Raw genomic sequence first — 17,613 nt, 5'->3', positions numbered from 1 at the left:
GATTGTTGCCAAATATAATGGCAGATTGCATTCGTTTCAAACCACAGCAAACTCAATTTTCTTCTCATATGAGCGTAGGCACTGTCATATCAAAACAAGAATGGTTCTTGGGGTTTTCTTTAGCAAGGATTTTTCCTAAAGTTTTTTTGAATTTGTGAATTTCAGCCTTAATGCACACCACCTTCAGTCCCCCTCCCCTGACATGTTGATTTTTCAGGACTGGAGAAAGGGCATAGACTTTGATGATGGACTATCTTGGGTGTGAATCCCCACTCAGCCATTTCTGTCTGAATGACCCTAGGAAAGTCACTTAGCCTCTTTGAGTCTTATTTGCTTTATCTGTAAAATGTCCAGTTTATAGCAGACCTATAAAATAAATGGCAACTAAACACACATACCTTCTCACACTCACACATGGTAGATAGTTCTCCTGCTCCTTGGCCACTATTATACACAGATGACAAAGTATTTCGCATAGTGAACCAGAAAGGAAGAGGACATTTGTCACCACCTGGTGGATGCCCAAATCATATTAAAGCCTAGTAGCTCTTCTGCTAGGGTCATACACCCTTACAACTTTTACACCTTTATCATCAAGAAAAGAAAGAAAGAATGTCAAATTTTCGGATAAAGTTTGATTAATTTTGAATTGGCAATATAATTTCTTCCTCTGTATGTAGTTTTGGCAACACACTCACGCACCCTATCTTTTAACCATGAAGTGAATTTCCTTGGGTCAAATTACAAAGGGTACCACGTTTCAGATTACGTGCTTTTTTAAACAAACAACTAAAAGAACATATAAATGTCATTCATAAGCTCAATAAACAGTGGAAAACATTTAGAAGTAGGGTATGTTTTCTAGCAGATGAGACGTGTATGCTGATAAGTCTGCTATAGAAAGGAAATGATTCACGCATAAAGGAAGATGAAAAGCTTACGTTTGGTTACAATATGTTCATTGTACTAAAAAGATGAGGAAATCATGGATCACTCTATAGAACACCTCTGTAACCTGTATTTGACCTGCAGCTATGCTTTAACTGCTATCTTTCTTGATTAGTAGAGCAATTTTCCATGTTCATAAAATGACCTTTTGAAAAATATTTCCTACTATTTTATACTTGCTCCCATGTTCAGTTTTAGATAGAGCTATTATCTGTTCACTTAAAAATGTTATCACCTTTCAATTACCACCTATTCAAATAACCACCTTAAGCAGAAAACCAATTAATTGATTTACTTTGTAAACACTAATTGAGTGATCACTCACTAAGCACACAGGGCTGCATGAGGTGCTGGGAGAGAACCTTTCCCCCTAAAAATATATTAAATATAAATATTATATAATATGTGGTCTTAATATATACTATACATATACTTAAATTATATTACACATTTTGATATAAACACATTACAATATAAATGTATTTACAAGATCTATGTATTACACATCACCATAATGATCCTTGCCTTTCTGGGAGAGAAGAGATACAAATGCAGGATCATGAATTAAAGATGTTTATCTCATTTTACTGGTGGGAGACAAAAGTTCAAGGCAATCATTTAATCTTTACTAGAATGTTGGAAGGTGGTCTGATTAACTGCCTTTTACAGATGAGAACTAAAGAAACTTATCCAAGGAAACTCTATTCAGTAAGTGGCTAAGTTGGTCTATCTGACTCCAATGAGCAGGAAACAGAAGCTGTGTTTTAGAAAGATTAATATGGCAGAGATTTACTGAGTCACTCAGAGGGGACAGGGACAGAACTAGAGGCGCCAGTGGGGAGGTCAGTGTATGAAAGAGATGACAAGGACCTAAACTAGGTGGACAAGCAAATGGGAAAGGCCACAAAGACATTTAAGGGAAGGTGATCTGAATTTGGTAAAAAAAAAAAAAAAAAAAAAAAAAAAAGGCTCAACAAGACTTGGGAGAAGCAGTGTGGTTTTAAGTTTCCAGTATTAGTAAAATCAAGCTTAATGAAAAAGGTGGGGAGAGGGTGGTGTGGGGAGAAGACTGGAAGGTAATTAATTTTAAATATGTTCCTTTACAATACAAAATAATGCATAAAACAATGCTTTGAAATCTGAGAATGAAAAACATGCAAATGATAGTTTAGCACACCTAGGTATATACCCGAGAATACTGGCAATGTATGTGCACACAAACACTTGTACATGAATGCACACAGCAGCATTGTTCATAACAGCCCCAAAGTAGAAACAACCCAAATGTTCACCAACTGACAATGGGAAAACAGAATGTCAACAGAATGCCGTGGAACCGTACAATGGAATTTCATTCAGTCATAAAAAGGAATGAAGCACTACTACAACATGAATGACGCTTGAAAACATTATGCTAAGTAAAAGCACCCAGTAAAGACCATGTTTATCATATGATTCCATTTATATAGAAGAGGCAAATCTAGAGAGTCAGAAAGTAGATTAATGGCTGTTTAAGTTTGGGGGGCTTGGGGGAAAATGAGGAGTGCCTGCTAATGGGTATACAGTTTCTTTCTGGATTGATAAAAATGTTCTAAAATTGGCTGTGGTGATGGTTGCCCAACTCTGTGGATATACTAAACTAAAACCCACTGAATTATACAATTTATATTGGTGAATGGTATGGTATGTGAATTTTATGTCAATAAGGCAGTTTTAAAAAATAGTTAAGAAACTGTATTTCCAAGCAAACATTACAGATTCAGAAGGACAGTAAAAAAACTGATTTAGGCCTAAATATATATTAAAAAAGGCTTAAGTACATGGTATTAGAATACAATGACAAACATTTATTTTACCATATATTCGGTCAAGTACCCATTTGAAGACATGTGCTCTGGAAGTTCTGAATAACCTACTAATAAGAATCTGGATTTCCCCAAACATTTGATTTATCAGATTAGAACTAAATAATAAGACAAAAAAAGTCTTTGTACAAAAAGGGCTTACTTTAAAACTACTATCTTTTGCTTTCCTCTGGATGGCAAGATTATGGGTGATTTGTTTTCTGCATTTTTCTAATATTCTTCACTGAGCATTTTATGAGCCCTAATAACTTTTTAAAATCAGAAGAAAAAACCCCCAACACTGTTACTTGCAATACAGTACTAAATGAATGCAATCTGCCCACCTCACTTCTGCATTCCCATGTCTTCTGCTAACCCACTTCTATTACTCGGTTACTTGTTGTTCTCTCCAGCCAAACTGGAAGCTCTCTGCGGACAGGGCCAACCCTTACTTGCTTCTGTATCCAGGGCACATAATTTACTGCTTACTCTGTCCATGACTGGCACTCATTTAATACACAGGAGTGGTTACTGTTCCCTGCACTGAGAAGGCCTTCTCTCCCTTCTTCCCATCAACGTCAGTTCTTCTCATCTCAAAATTCATGCCCTTGGTTCATCTCTGGGAAATTCAAGTGTGAGCATGTGTATTTGCACATATATATATGAATAGATGTGTAGGCATTTAGAGCCAAAACCAATTTGATTTATATTGTTGTATCTGTTTATGCTTTAACTGGCCCGTGTTACCGTATTACTAGACGGTATCATCCTGCAACTAATGGGTATTTATCCTACATCTCAAATGTCACCAAAATCACCCGAGAAGCAGCAAGAGGCATGCTGGATAGGAACTTTGCCCTCAGGTGCTTTACTTCACCAGGTAGGCAGGCCAGGGATGGGCTCTTTGGAAGACAAAGAAAGAGAAGGGATGAAAAGAAGTGTAGCAAAGGCCAAACAGAGTGAAGGATTAAAAAGGGTGTGGAGGGAAAAGAGGCTCTGGAAGGAAACCAGCCCAGAAAGGAAGGGCTGGTGGGAAAGAGCAAGTGAGAAAAAAAAAAAAAAAAAAAAAATTAAAAGCCCAAGTAATACAAGGCAAGTACTAGGGCAAAAAGAAGAATCTGAGATGAAGTTCTGTCACTGAGACAGAGACAGATAGGAAAAAACCTCTACCAGGAAAGGGAGGTGCCCCCCTCACAGGAAAGGCCAGATGAACACAATTTAGAGTGTGCTGCCCTATCTGTCCATAGTAGGGGATTTGGAGTCTGGTCATTTCCTTACAAATAAATAGCTGGATTTACTTTTTTCCTTGTTACCAGATGTGAATAATTTATTTCTCCATAGAGGGCTCATATTTTACTGGACTATGTATGAGTAACTTCCTTGAGACAGAGAGAGAGAGAGAGAGAGAGAGAGAGAGAGAGAGAGAGAGAGAAAGAGAGAGAGAGAGTACACGAGAGAGGCAGAGAGGAAAACCCCACCACTTTTCAATTCAAAATTGAGAATTAAAACTAAACCAGACTTCACCAAACCACTTGAGACTTCTGAAACATTACGAAACTTACAAATTAATACATTTACTGACTTAGTCAATTTTATATATGACTCAAGAAGCCTAAGTGGTCATGAAGATAAAAAAAAGATCATTTCTAAGCACTTCAATAAGTATTAATTATCTATTGTTTGCCAGAAATAATCATTGTTTTTAAATACCTATTTAATTACAGAATTATCTTTCTGTTCTTCCAGCGCTAGCTTTTCTTGTCTCAGTCAACTTGAGATGCCATAACAAAACACCACAGGCTAGTATTTCCCATAGTTCTGGAGGCTGTAAGTCCTAGACAAAGGTGTCTGGTGAGGACTCTCTCCCCAGTTCGTGGATGGCCACTTGCTTGCTGTGTACTCACTTGCAACAAGCTCCCTTGGTCTCTCTTATAAGGGCACTAATGCCATTATGGGGGACCCACCCTCCTGACCTCATCTAACCCTGAATAATCCCAAAGGCCCTGTGTCCAAATAACATCAAAATTGGAGGTTAAGGCTTCAACATCTTAGTTTGGCGGTAGTGGTGGTAAGACACAAATGTTCAGTCCGTAACACTTCCTTCCTCATATTACTAAATACAATACCCTTCCGACTTTTAAAGTTAGAAAGCTGGACACGTTCTTTTCCAATAGGAGCAACAAACATGATTTGTCTCATTCCATGTCTGGGATCCAAGTACTCATTTTACATACTTTCTGGTAAGTTTTCTTGCCAAATTACATGTTCATTACTCTCCCAGTGCCTCCCTTATCTCTTGCTCTCCCTTCATACGGCTCAGGGGAGTTCTTAAGGCAGGGAAGAAATGGCCGTACGTTGAGCATTTTCTACCGGCTGGGTTCCTAGTTGCATTATTACATTTTTGTCCTCACTCTTGCCCTGTTGTCTGACCAAATACTATATAATACTGCATTTGAAAGAAAGTTTTAGCACAGGGAAAAGAAATCTGAGTCAAACCTAAAAGGAGGTAACTCGCAAGGTGAAGCATTTATATCAGTATTACTAATTACCAGGAAACTGGAGGCAGTCCAGAATGTGTGACCCGTGACGCCTATTAGAAGCACCTGGGCAGTAAGCTTCATTAACAGCCAGACATCTTAGGTTCAGTGCCCTGGGGAAAGCGGTCTTCTGGTCTGTCATATAAACAAACCCAGGGCATGGATCTTTCTCCCATATGGAAACTGTAGCTGTAATACTCACTGTATTTTATGTTGGGCTTGGTATTGAGAAACTTTAATGACAACGTTGTTGGAAGATCATTTGGGGCAACGGTGATGGTGGTATGTGGAGACACAGAACAATGATCAGAGATTACCAGGACATCTGGCTGAATCGGTGCCATAGATTAATTAGTCAGGCTTTTTATTATTAATTGGGCTAGGGCTTATCAATCACCTTCACTCTGCAGAACTGTGAACTAGAGACCTTCTTCAACCAAACTTGAAACTCATTAGACCCCATCATAAAATCATCTGTCTACAGTCCTAGCCTTTCTTTATACTGTGCCTTCCTAGGAGAGAAAGAAAAGCTGTAATAGGGAGCTAGCCGGTTCATGAATGAGAACCTTAGCACCCATGCTTCTCAGTACTTGGCCATTTGGGTAGAGCACCCCAAAACAGGGTGACCAACTTACCCACAATGGACCTAGTGTTAGCACTGAAAATCCTGTATCCCAAGAAGCTTTTCTGTCCCAGGCAAATGGGGTGGTTGGTTACACTATCGAGGAAACCCAGAGCAAGAGGGTGTAGAAAAGGAAATTAAAAAAAGAGAGAGAGAAATCTACAAAAAATTTTTTTCATTGTTATTTCTGAGGGCTGTTTTGAAAAATCAGAGAAACATCTCTCAAAACAGTAAGAATGAAGGTGGCTCAGACAGGTTTCATTCTCTTTTTTTCCTAACAACTGACTGCTATTATGTGATAAGGGACTAGATTATTGGTAAGCTCCCTCCTCCTACTATAATTCAAGATGTTATTACTCTCTTCTAGCAAATGACCTCATAAAGCTATACATAGTTGATCCTTAAGCAACACAGGTTTGAACTGCATGGGCTCACTTGTATGAGGATTTTTTTTTTTAAACAGTATTGTAATATTCTCTTATGATTTTCTTAGTCACATTTTCTTTTCCCCAGGTTTCTTGGAAGGATCCAGCATAGAATACATCTAACATATAAAATAAGTGTTTATGTTCTTGGTAAGGCTTCCAGTCAACAGTAGGCTATTAATAGTTAAGTCTGAGGGGAGCCAAAAGTTATATACCTATTTTCAACTGTGCTGGGGAGGGGTTTGGTGCCTTTAACTGTACCAAATACAGTTGTTGTTTAAGGGTCAACTGTATATCTTGCCTAAGGAAAGAGCACTGCCAGTGGCTTTGTCTCAGACTGGTGACCCAGTCTGAGGGAAGTGCAGGATCTAAAGAGGTGACCACCAATAGAGACTGGGGTGGAGTTACTCATCTAAGATGACAAGAAGTATTCATCTTGTTCAACCTCATCGACTGGTAGCAATAGGCTGTGAGCTGGGCTGAGAATAATTCTGAAGTACTGCCTAGGTATAGCAGGAGAGAGGGAGGAGACTAATCAGGAACACATATGGAAAATAAACTAGCCATGGGAATCAAGGTGACCCAGGCGAATCAAGTTTTTTCTCTCTGATAAACTGACATCAAAGCAATACACAAGGAATAAAAGTTAGCAAATGTAAAAGTTAGCCTGTCTAATAATGACATACTCCAAGAGCAAATATTACACGTATTAAGGTAACAAAAATGTGGCTTTCAAATCCACTTCTTAAATTTATTCTAGGAATCCATCAGACTTTGTCTTTGACACAATATTTTCGCCAAAGAGAGTCTTACAAACTCTGTTGTGGGTCTTTTAGTAGGCAGTTCTGACCTCCTTTATGCTCACACATGCTTTCTCTTGCAAACACTGTAATATTGACATCAACCATCTGTCAGCGAAATGACATAATCCAGGGATGAAGGTTTTTAATGTTGATTTTGGGGGAAAATAATCACTAGAAATTTTCTCAAATAGAAGTGTCTGTTGGTTGAAGTGGCTTATTAAAAAAAAAAAAGCTCTGCTCAAAAGAGAACTAAAAGTATCACTTGGAGAGTATTACAAATGATCCAAAAATATCCTTAAGTTGGATTCAATCTTTGGTTAAAAATACTCCAAGCAGTGGAAGACTGATTTTCTCATTTTTTCCTTAAAAAAAAAAATCTGCTTAGCATACAAATATGGGTGCTGGCCCTTAAATGTTAGTGATGTCTACATATGACACTAAGATTGAGAAATTAGTGCAGTGATCAGTCAGCAAAAGTTAGCATTTATTCTCTCTGGATAAAATTTTATTGACTCAAGAGCCACCTTAATTTTTTAAAAAGCTTATTTAGGGGCACCTGGGTGGTTCAGTTGGTTGAGTGTTTGCCTCTTGATTTCAGCTCAGGTCATGATATCACAGTTTCGTGAGTTCGAGTGTTGAGTTGGGGTCTGTGCTGAAATGCGGAGCCTGCTTGAAATTCTCCCTCTTTCTCTCTGCCCCTCCCTTCCTTGCACTCTGTCTCTCTCTCAAAATAAATAAAAGGCTTATATATTGTGTATATATATATATATATGTATGTATGTATGTACACACACACACACACACACACACACACACACACACACACGTTTATTTATTTACTTTTGAGCGAGAGACAGAGCCCAAGCAGGGGATGGGCAGAGAGAGGGAGACACAGAATCCAAAGCAAGCTGTCAGCACAGAGCCTGATGCAGGGCTCAAACTCAGGAACCATGAGATCATGACCTGAGCCAGTCAGACGCCTAAGCGACTGAGCCACCCAGGTGTCCCTATTGCATTTATATTTTTAACGATGGATGGGTACGTTAAAATATATAACCAATATGGGGTGCCTGGGTGGCTCAGTCAGTTAAGCATCTGACTCTTGATCTCAGCTCATGTCTTGAGACATGTCTTGGGTTCCACGCTGGGCAAGGAGCCTACTTAAAACAAAATAACAAGTTATTTTGCTGATTATAAAATATATATGCACTGAAGAAAATTTGGAAAATAGAGAAAAGTATGTGGAAGAAAAAAAATCACACAGCATCACTTCAATTATTTTTCTCTTTTTATATACAAATGGATAAGATGGTATCTCTAAAGATGTCTTCCCTTTCAAACAAACTAAGGATGGTACCATACCCCACAGCAGAATCTGAAATCCAGCTCTGTAGTCCTTGGTTTGAACAAGAACAAAGAGACAAGACAGTGGTTAGCAGTCATAACAAAGCTGTGACTGAATACAACTCAAGTCTCTATAAAGAGAAGAATCAAGGACATATTTAAGAAAAAAATATTTGCACACATATTTCTACCTATCCTTTTAGATAGAGTTTATATCTTATGACAAGGAGCAGCAGTCATCTTATTCTTTTTTCCTTTCTGAATGCTACAGACAACTGGTATCCTGTATGAATATAATATTCCTATCCAGTACATTTTGGGTAGAATCCAATAATGTGTGATAACTCAACAATTTAGCACAGGAAGCAAAGCCCACAACATTCCTTAGAAATTTCACAGACTATCTAGACAGAACAGACCCATTTGAATGGGATTTTTTCAGTGATATTTGAGGAATGTAATTTTTCAGGGTGTACACACTGAGTTTGTGACGGATGCAAATTCAGATATGAAAAAAAACACAATTAAATGATTCAGACTCTTGCATTGTGCTTCCACAGACCTTATTTCTGCACGGGTCAAACAAAGGAAAGTTGATGTTTGACAACTGTGGCTGACTCATCAGAGGAAGTTCTTACCATATGGATGTGCTTGTTGAAATAAAGCTGGTTAACAAAGCCAGGCTTTTTTCTCCCTGTGGGCCACTGAGGGTTTCATTTTAGGAAATGGAAGTGTCAATGTGGACAAACTGTCCTCAAGTATTTATAGCATAATGTGTAGTTTCCTTAAACTGCCTTTGAACAAAGAATATGTGAATGAAAAATAAGATCTAAATTTCTCTCATTCTCTTGTGTCATCTGAACTGTACTGTTTACAAAACCTATTTATTAACATTGTGACATGGGCATAATGTGATAGGAAAATGGTATAGCTACACTGAGGTATGCTATTGGTTTAAGAGTTCTTTATTCATGAAGTCTATTATGCCTTTGTCATATTCATTGCAAACATTTTTTCCAAGATTACCGTATGCTTTTTGAGGTATTTTTATTTCTTGATGAACTAAAGTTTTCACTTTTTATACAGTCAAGTATTTTTGTGACTTTAAAAAAAAGTTTATTTATTTTTGAGAGAGAGCAAGCAGGGGAGGGGGTAGAGAGAAAATCCCAAGCAAACTCTGTACTTCTCAGTCCAGAGTGATGCAGGGCTCAATCTCAGATGCTTAACCAACTGAGCCACCCAGGCGTCTGTTTCTTTGTGACTTTTTTTTTAAATTTTTTTTTCAACGTTTTTTTATTTATTTTTGGGACAGAGAGAGACAGAGCATGAACGGGGGAGGGGCAGAGAGAGAGGGAGACACAGAATCGGAAACAGGCTCCAGGCTCCGAGCCATCAGCCCAGAGCCTGACGTGGGGCTCGAACTCACAGACCACGAGATCGTGACCTGGCTGAAGTCGGACGCTTAACCGACTGCGCCACCCAGGCGCCCCATCTTTGTGACTTTTTAATGCTTTGAAAGTCTACTCCATTTTAAGGTTGTAAGTATTTCCTGTAGTTTCTTTATCCTTTTATGGTTTCATTTCTAATACTTAAATAAACTATTATTTGCTCCACGCTAAGGAATAGAGACTCTAACTAGATTATCATTCCCCACCCACCCTCCCTAACAAGTTGACTAGTTACCCTATCTTACTTGTTGAACAAGCCAGTCTGTCCTCCAGAATTTGTGAATTTGATAAGTCACATCACTTCCTAAACTGGGGTCTCTATTCAGTTCTATAAATGTCTATCATTTCTTCTGCTGGTACTAAATTGTTTTCATTATTGTAGCTGCATAATGCATTTTAGTGGTTCGCGGTGGAGAGTTTCCCTTCGTGTGTGTGTGTGTGTGTGTGTGTGTGTGTGTGTGTGTGTGTGTGTGTGTATTAATTAATTCTTGGCTATTTTCACGAGTTTAACTCTTCAGATGCATTTTAGAAAATCCCCCTGGGATTCTGATTGAAGTTGCATAAACCCATGAGTTAATTTCAATATTCAATCTTCTTATTCAGGAAGATGTAGCATCTTTCTAACATTTAACTGTTCTCTACATCTATGTAGGCATTTTAGATCTCTCGATCAAGTTTGTAGTTTTCTGGATATAGGTCCCACACATTTGTTCACATGAGTCTACATTTAAAAAAATTTTTTTAATGTTTATTCATTTTTGAAAGACAGAGAGAGAGCACAAGCAGGGGTGGGGCAGAGAGAGAGGGGGACACAGAATCTGAAGCAGGCTCCAGGCTCTGAGCTGTCAGCACAGAGCCCGATGTGGGGCTCGAACTCACGAACTGCGAGATCATGACCTGAGCCGAGGATGGACGCTCAACCGACTGAGCCACCCAGGCGCCCCTGAGTCTACATTTTTAATTTTTACTGGGAATGAAATGGAGCTACTACCAACTCTGAAGACATGTCACTCTGTTGTCTGAGGTCATAATCCTGACTGTTCTTGAGTCATGGGTTATCTTAGATTTGAAGAGTGGAGGAAGAAGGAAAAGAGGGACATGTTGGGGGGAATGGTTTATATTCATAGTATGAAGACTACAAACCTCCCAGAAAGGCTGTAAAGGTTAAAAAACATGCAACCCAAAGCACCAGGGGTTAGTAAAAAAAGAGAAATAATGTGCTAATAAGCACTCAGATTGATGACTCACTGCATTGGATCATCCTTGGGAAACCACCTACTAAGCAGAATTAGCAGTTAAGGCGTTATTTTTGGTGCAGGATTCATTGCTACTTCCTCTTGGGGAAAAAAACCCTGTTATATCCTAGCTCCCTAAAACATTTGAAAATGGTCACCCTGGCAGACCAGCCTATCAGGTAACAATGCTATTTCTAGAACAGGGCAGGGGTGTGTGCCCTGTAGAGACTTCTGTAGAACAAGATAGAAGCACTCAGCCATGTGTAATGGAAAGGAGAATAAACCAGGAGACAGAAGACCCAGCTCCTAATGCTGACTCTGTAACTGATTAACAAATCACTGAGTGCAGGCAGGCAGGCCACTTAACCTCTGCTCATCTGTTAAAGGACGGTTATCACAGCTTCTGCCCTACTCTATACCACAGACGTGCTACCAAAATAATAAACTATGTGGATGAAGCAGTTAGAGCCAGTGAGAAGTAAAATTAGCTTCTCAGTGGAAGTAATGCTATCTATCAAACAGCAAATGTAATGAACTTTCATTCCAAAGTTATTTCTTTTTGCTTAATATTGTGTTACCTCTCCCCATTCCTACCCCCTTCGTGGTTTCTTTTTCTCATTGTGTCTCAATGTGCAAAGAAAATGCAATGCTGTTGTTTTGGTCCTATCTCTGAACAAAAATCTCTGAATTTAATTTACCCATGATATTCTGCTGGGCTATTCATAAAGATCACCGGCTTAGAAAATTTAAAGATGATGCAGTCAGGAAAATGACAAATATGGGGGGAAATGTGTTTCCTTATTGAGTATCCATGGCAGTAAAGCTCATTAGTTAGATCATTCCCTCTCCCTCTTCAGTACAGTAGTAAATGAAATACACTCCCTCTCTCTGAACACATTAATAAATTATTGTTAGAATGTGTATTTCCCCCATTAGTAGTGAGTTTGAACATTTTATTTTATTTTATTTAAAAAAATTTTTTTTTTCTTCAACGTTTTTATTTATTTTTGGGACAGAGAGAGACAGAGCATGAACGGGGGAGGGGCAGAGAGAGAGGGAGACACAGAATCGGAAACAGGCTCCAGGCTCCGAGCCATCAGCCCAGAGCCTGACGCGGGGCTCGAACTCACGGACCTCGAGATCGTGACCTGGCTGAAGCCGGATGCTTAACCGACTGCGCCACCCAGGCGCCCCGAGTTTGAACATTTTAATTCTTATATTTATTTATCATTGGTAACACTTCTGTGAATTTCTACTTCTCAGTTCTAACACAGCCATATAAATTTTGCTTAATGAAATGGGGTGAGAATGATAGGTAAGACATACTTTGCTAATCCTTACAAGCAACTCTGAAACATAGTCCTTACTAGCTTTATTTTATGGATGAGGAAGCTGGGGCTCAGGAGAGTTTTGTAACTTAAACAGACACAGTCATGTATGTGGTAAGTGTAGGAGCTGGAATCAATATTGCTAATTCCGACTGCTTCTTGATACTATTTTATCATATATTAAATGCAATCTACCAAAGCGAATTGAAAAACGTATGTTACCAAACAAATATTAAGGTCAGTCTTTGGCCTCAGCACAGTCTTTGTTTTATTTATGAAAACAAATGAATTTATAAGAATGAGGAGGTTGAGGGCAGAGGATTCTACTTACAATGTTCACATTGCATATTCTCTAGGGAGGTATGAGTCTATCTGCCACGTATTTGACTTTATAAGAGAAGGGTTATCATGGGCAAGAGGTTTTATGCCAGTCATACAAATGAAACATTTAGTTAAGACAAGTACTTTCAGGGGGCACCTGGGTGACTTAGTTGGTTAAGCGTCCAACTCTTGATTTCAGCTCAGGTCGTGATCTCACAGTTTGTAGGTTTGGGCCCCATGTCACCCGCTGGCACTGACAGTGCAGAGCCTGCTTGGGATTCTCTCTCTCCCCCTCTCTCTGCCCCACCCCCCGAAATAAACAAATAAACGTTAAAAAAAAAACCCACTTTCAGGTTGTGTTGCTTTAGCATGTAACCAACACACACACCTTTGATTACTTCGGGTTTTCATGCTCTGAAGTCTCAAAGACATTTAAATTTTCTTTATGTGGTAACTGAACCGCTCTCCTGTGTGCAGTATCAACTGTGCAGGTGATACTAAGAGAGGATGGTATGGTATATGATATAATTAACAACATATTAATTTACCAAAATATACCTTTAGGATATCTTTGATGTTATTATTTTATTAACATGAGTACTGTTCTTTAAATACACGATTTATTTCAAAAGATAAACCTGGCACCTGAGAAGTGGAAGTCTCTGATACCAGGGAAGAGTGTTCAGGCTCAGCTAGGAGTGGCTGAGTTGCATAGCCACACCGACCCCACAGCGCTGTCACAGAACAATGTCCTACTGTCTCAGGTTTCACTGATGCACTCATTTCAGGCTGAACTTTTCTGGTACCTCTTCCCACTTGTTTGGGCATTTGGCCAATGTTCAGATAGAAGGACGCTTCAGAGAAAATGGGGTTTGCCTCACAGAGTCTTGCTTTTGCAAGGCGTGGGCTCTAACAGACAGACAGAAGGACAACACACCCTGTATGGACCCTCCAGAGCAGGCACGGACTCCAGACCTGCTCTGCCACTGACCAGCTGTGACCCAAGAGAACAACATGAACTCTGTTTCCTTAGTCTACTCCTTTAATGTCCCATCACTCACATACGAAGTTATAACGAAAATGTCCACAAATTAAATACATTTTCCCTACTAATGCTTGAAAAATGTCTTTTGACGCTCAGAGTTAACCAGCTCTTGGATACCAATGGTACAAAGAAAATTACTAACTTCTGCTTTTCAAGCACAACCACCCTATCTCATCAAATGTAAGATGCTACCAGTCGCAAATTACATCCCGATTCTAGAAATAATCAAATATGAAAAAAAAATGAACATCTCGGAAACACTGAAATAGGGTAGAATAGCTGATAAAATAGTTATTTTCTCATAGGGAGGTAGTGAAATATTCCGGGTACTATGTTCAGACTCTCTTCAATATTACTCTGGAACTTGTGTCTTCTGTTGCTTTAGAGATCCATTTAATTTTCCAGTTCACTGAATATAGATTTACTTATAGTTTTTTTTTTCTTTTCAAAGTATTAAAAAAAAAATTGGAGCTTTGGTGAAAAAACATGGAGAGCTACCAGTCTAAAGTTCTTAAAATAAAAACAGCAAACAGAAACCTTGATTGCTAAGCACTTCTCAGTTACAACACGCACTTCTTGATAACTGACGAGTGGTAGCAACTTTACTGAATACTTGTCATGGAAAATTCAGTAAAGAGGATTATAGGGTAAACTCTTTTGACACAATTTGGTGACCAGACCTCCAGCTTCCTTTGTGTATTAGTGGACTGAGGAGCATGTTAGGAAGCTGATAAAAATAGCTTCAGTTAAGCTCCAGTCATTCTCTTCCCTCAAGAGAAGCTTTCTTGCTCAGCAGTATTACCAGAGAGCTCGGGTTTGGTACTTAAAGTCTTCCTGTTCTCACTGGAAAATTGGAGTCAGTGCCTGAGTACCACCATGCTAGCTTCATGCCCAAAGATCCTATCAGACTGTGCAGGGTTAAGCCGCTTTGTACAATTTCCTTTGTCTCCCCCACCTTTTCTCTAACTTTTTGGTTGTTGTTTCGTTGTTATGGGTAGTGACAGTTTCTGGTTTCTTTCGTTTATCAACGGTTTCCTTTACCACAGCCTCTATTCCTTCTGCTGGAAGCCTGGCACAATTGGAAGCTGGAAGAAAAACCACAACTGAATAGGCTGGCACTTACTTTAACAGTCATTTCCAACCACAGATTAATACTATTACTGGATTTGACTAACGGCTCTCAATCAGCCTAACTGTCATCACTTGAGAACATGAGAGCCAGTGAAGCCAAAAGGGAAAATAGAAGCAAATCCAAATCATGGTGTAGTTCTACTGATTTCTCATCTTTTGAATCCAAAAGTACCTCTCTGGATATCCTCTACTTGGTTCTCCTTAGTGATCTGCCTAATGTGTGGATCAGGACATAATACCCTCCTGCTACAACCAGCTGGAGGCTGAAGTCAGCTGGTAAGGGCTGCCATGGCATAAGAGGGCAAAGTGCTCAGCTGCCCACAGAATGCCTCTGTATCCTTCATCTTGCACTGTCCACCTTTGGAAACTGCACTGGATGCTGGTGTTCAAGGATGTTAAGCATCCAGCATCAAAGTCCAAGTGAAGGAGGCCCTCTTGGAGGTTGTGTGTTGATAATGGAGGTACCACTCAATGCTAGCCTATCACAGTCAGGAACCTGGTTTTTCTCGTCATCATTTACCTTGACATAGCAGACTCCAGGCCTAGTGCAGGTGATACTAAGAGAGGATGGTATGGTATATGATATAATATATGGTTGGCTCAGCAAAAATCAGAGTCTATCCCACCTTGGAGCTTTCTGCATTAACAGAATTTTCCATTAGATGAGTAAAGGGTTTGGGAAATTGTTAGTAGTCCTCATCTTTTGGTCCTGACAGAATCTATCTACATAGAGAGAGGAGGACTTGACAATTATTATTTTCTAACTGACAACTGTTACGTCCTACTCTGGATGGTATTTCAAACACATCAATCCCAATCTTTCTCTTTAAAAATGTAGTGAAAGGCATGTGTTTAAGACACCACTGTCATAAATAAAGAATAAAAATCTTTCTGGAGGACAAATTGGTTCCATGCATCAAAGGCTTTAGGTTTGTTAATATTCTTTACCACACTATTTCACTTCCAGGAATTAGTCCCAATGAAACCGTCGTGAAAATGTGGAAAACTTTAGTATCAGAACAGATATCAGAACAGGTATGCTTTAAAAATTCTTGCAAATTTCACTCATTCAATAAATATCTGCTACATGCTTACTATGTGCCCGCGAATGTTTATATATACATAAATGAGATCAGGATATGTGTGTGTGTATATATATATATATATATATATATATATATATATATACACACACACACACACACATACACACACACACACACACACACGTTTTAATGTTTATTTTTGAAAGAGAGAGAGCAAGTAGGGAAGGGTCAGAGAGAGAGGGAGACACTGAATCTGAAGCAGGCTCCAGGCTCCAACCTGTTAGCACAGATGATGCGGGCTAAAACTCACGAACCCGTGAGATCATGACCTGAGCTGAAGTGGATGCCTATCCAATTGAGCCACCCAGCTGCCCCAGGGTCAGGATGTATTTTTGCATGAGAAAAGTAGGTTACAAAAAAACATGAGCTCACTTTTATAAGAAAGTCAAAAGGTTATAGTGCATAGGAAAACAGTCAAAAGACAACTTGCTAAACCATCAGTAACAGTAATCTTTGGGTCACTGGCTTATGGTTTATTTTTCTTTCTTCTTCTTTCTCCTTACCTTTGTAAAAGAGAAAGTATTTTATAGAAATCAATTTTGAAATGATGTAAATCTCCTGATCTGTATCAAATGTTCACTCAAAGTTTTAGCATCTGTTGATGATTTTCTAACACTATCATTCCTTTTGTATTTATTAGTTACCATTCTACTGTAAGAAAGAGCTTTTTCTTCTCTTCTTTTTACCTATTTATGTCAGTATGGACTCATGGATTTTTTTATTTGATAAAATAACTCATTATTTTTAATGGGTTATAATCCATTAATATGTAATTATAGTAGTATGTAATCATATTTTCATGCTCAAATTGTCTCAGATTTGTCCAGGGGTCTCCTCAAGCCAAATTCCGTGTGCTTCTGACATGTTCCCATTTTTATTATTTTCTTACTTTCTGGTACAGCAAGATGCTCTAGGCTTATCTTATATTCTTTTCTCACATATATATTTATATTTTTAATATTTATTTATTTTTGAGAGAGAGAGAGCAGAAAGGGTCAGAGAGAGAGAGAGAGAGAGAGAGAGAGAGGAGAATCCTAAGCAGACTTCGTGCTGTCAGCACAGAGCCTGACACAGGGCTTGATCTCACGAACCATGAGATCATGACCTGAGCAGCAACCAAGAGTTGGATGCTCAACTGACTGAACCACCCAGGTACCCCTCTTTAACCATATTTTCAAAACAGTCCTAAAATACCCATGTATTACTTTTGTTAATTGAAGGAACATAATATATACTATTAAAAAAAAACCTTACATAGAATGAAAGATTATTTAAAAAGTACAGATTGTTGACACTGTATGGTTTAGAAATATTAAACAAATGGGGCTTCTCTCTGAGTTCCAACTGAGATGGCAGAGGGGAGCATCTGCCTCACAAAGCGGTATGAAAGGCAATTATATCCAGTAAAATCATTAAATGCGTAAGTGGCTCTTTTCTTGATTGAAACCAATAAGGCAACCATGCAACACCAGATAC

At 38.8% G+C, this 17,613-nt stretch overlaps 1 protein-coding gene across 4 annotated transcripts in view; it reads right to left on the bottom strand.

Annotated features, from left to right (window-relative positions):
* The window catches only part of CDK6 (cyclin dependent kinase 6), a 256,288-nt gene that overhangs the window by 25,954 nt on the left and 212,721 nt on the right, over positions 1-17,613 (bottom strand). The gene's annotated exons all lie outside the window — the stretch shown is intronic.

The sequence above is a fragment of the Acinonyx jubatus genome, chromosome A2, assembly GCF_027475565.1.
Source record: "Acinonyx jubatus isolate Ajub_Pintada_27869175 chromosome A2, VMU_Ajub_asm_v1.0, whole genome shotgun sequence".
Classification (NCBI taxonomy): domain Eukaryota; kingdom Metazoa; phylum Chordata; class Mammalia; order Carnivora; family Felidae; genus Acinonyx; species Acinonyx jubatus.
Note: the sequence above shows the minus strand (reverse complement) of the source record. Positions and strands in the feature narration are given on the sequence as shown.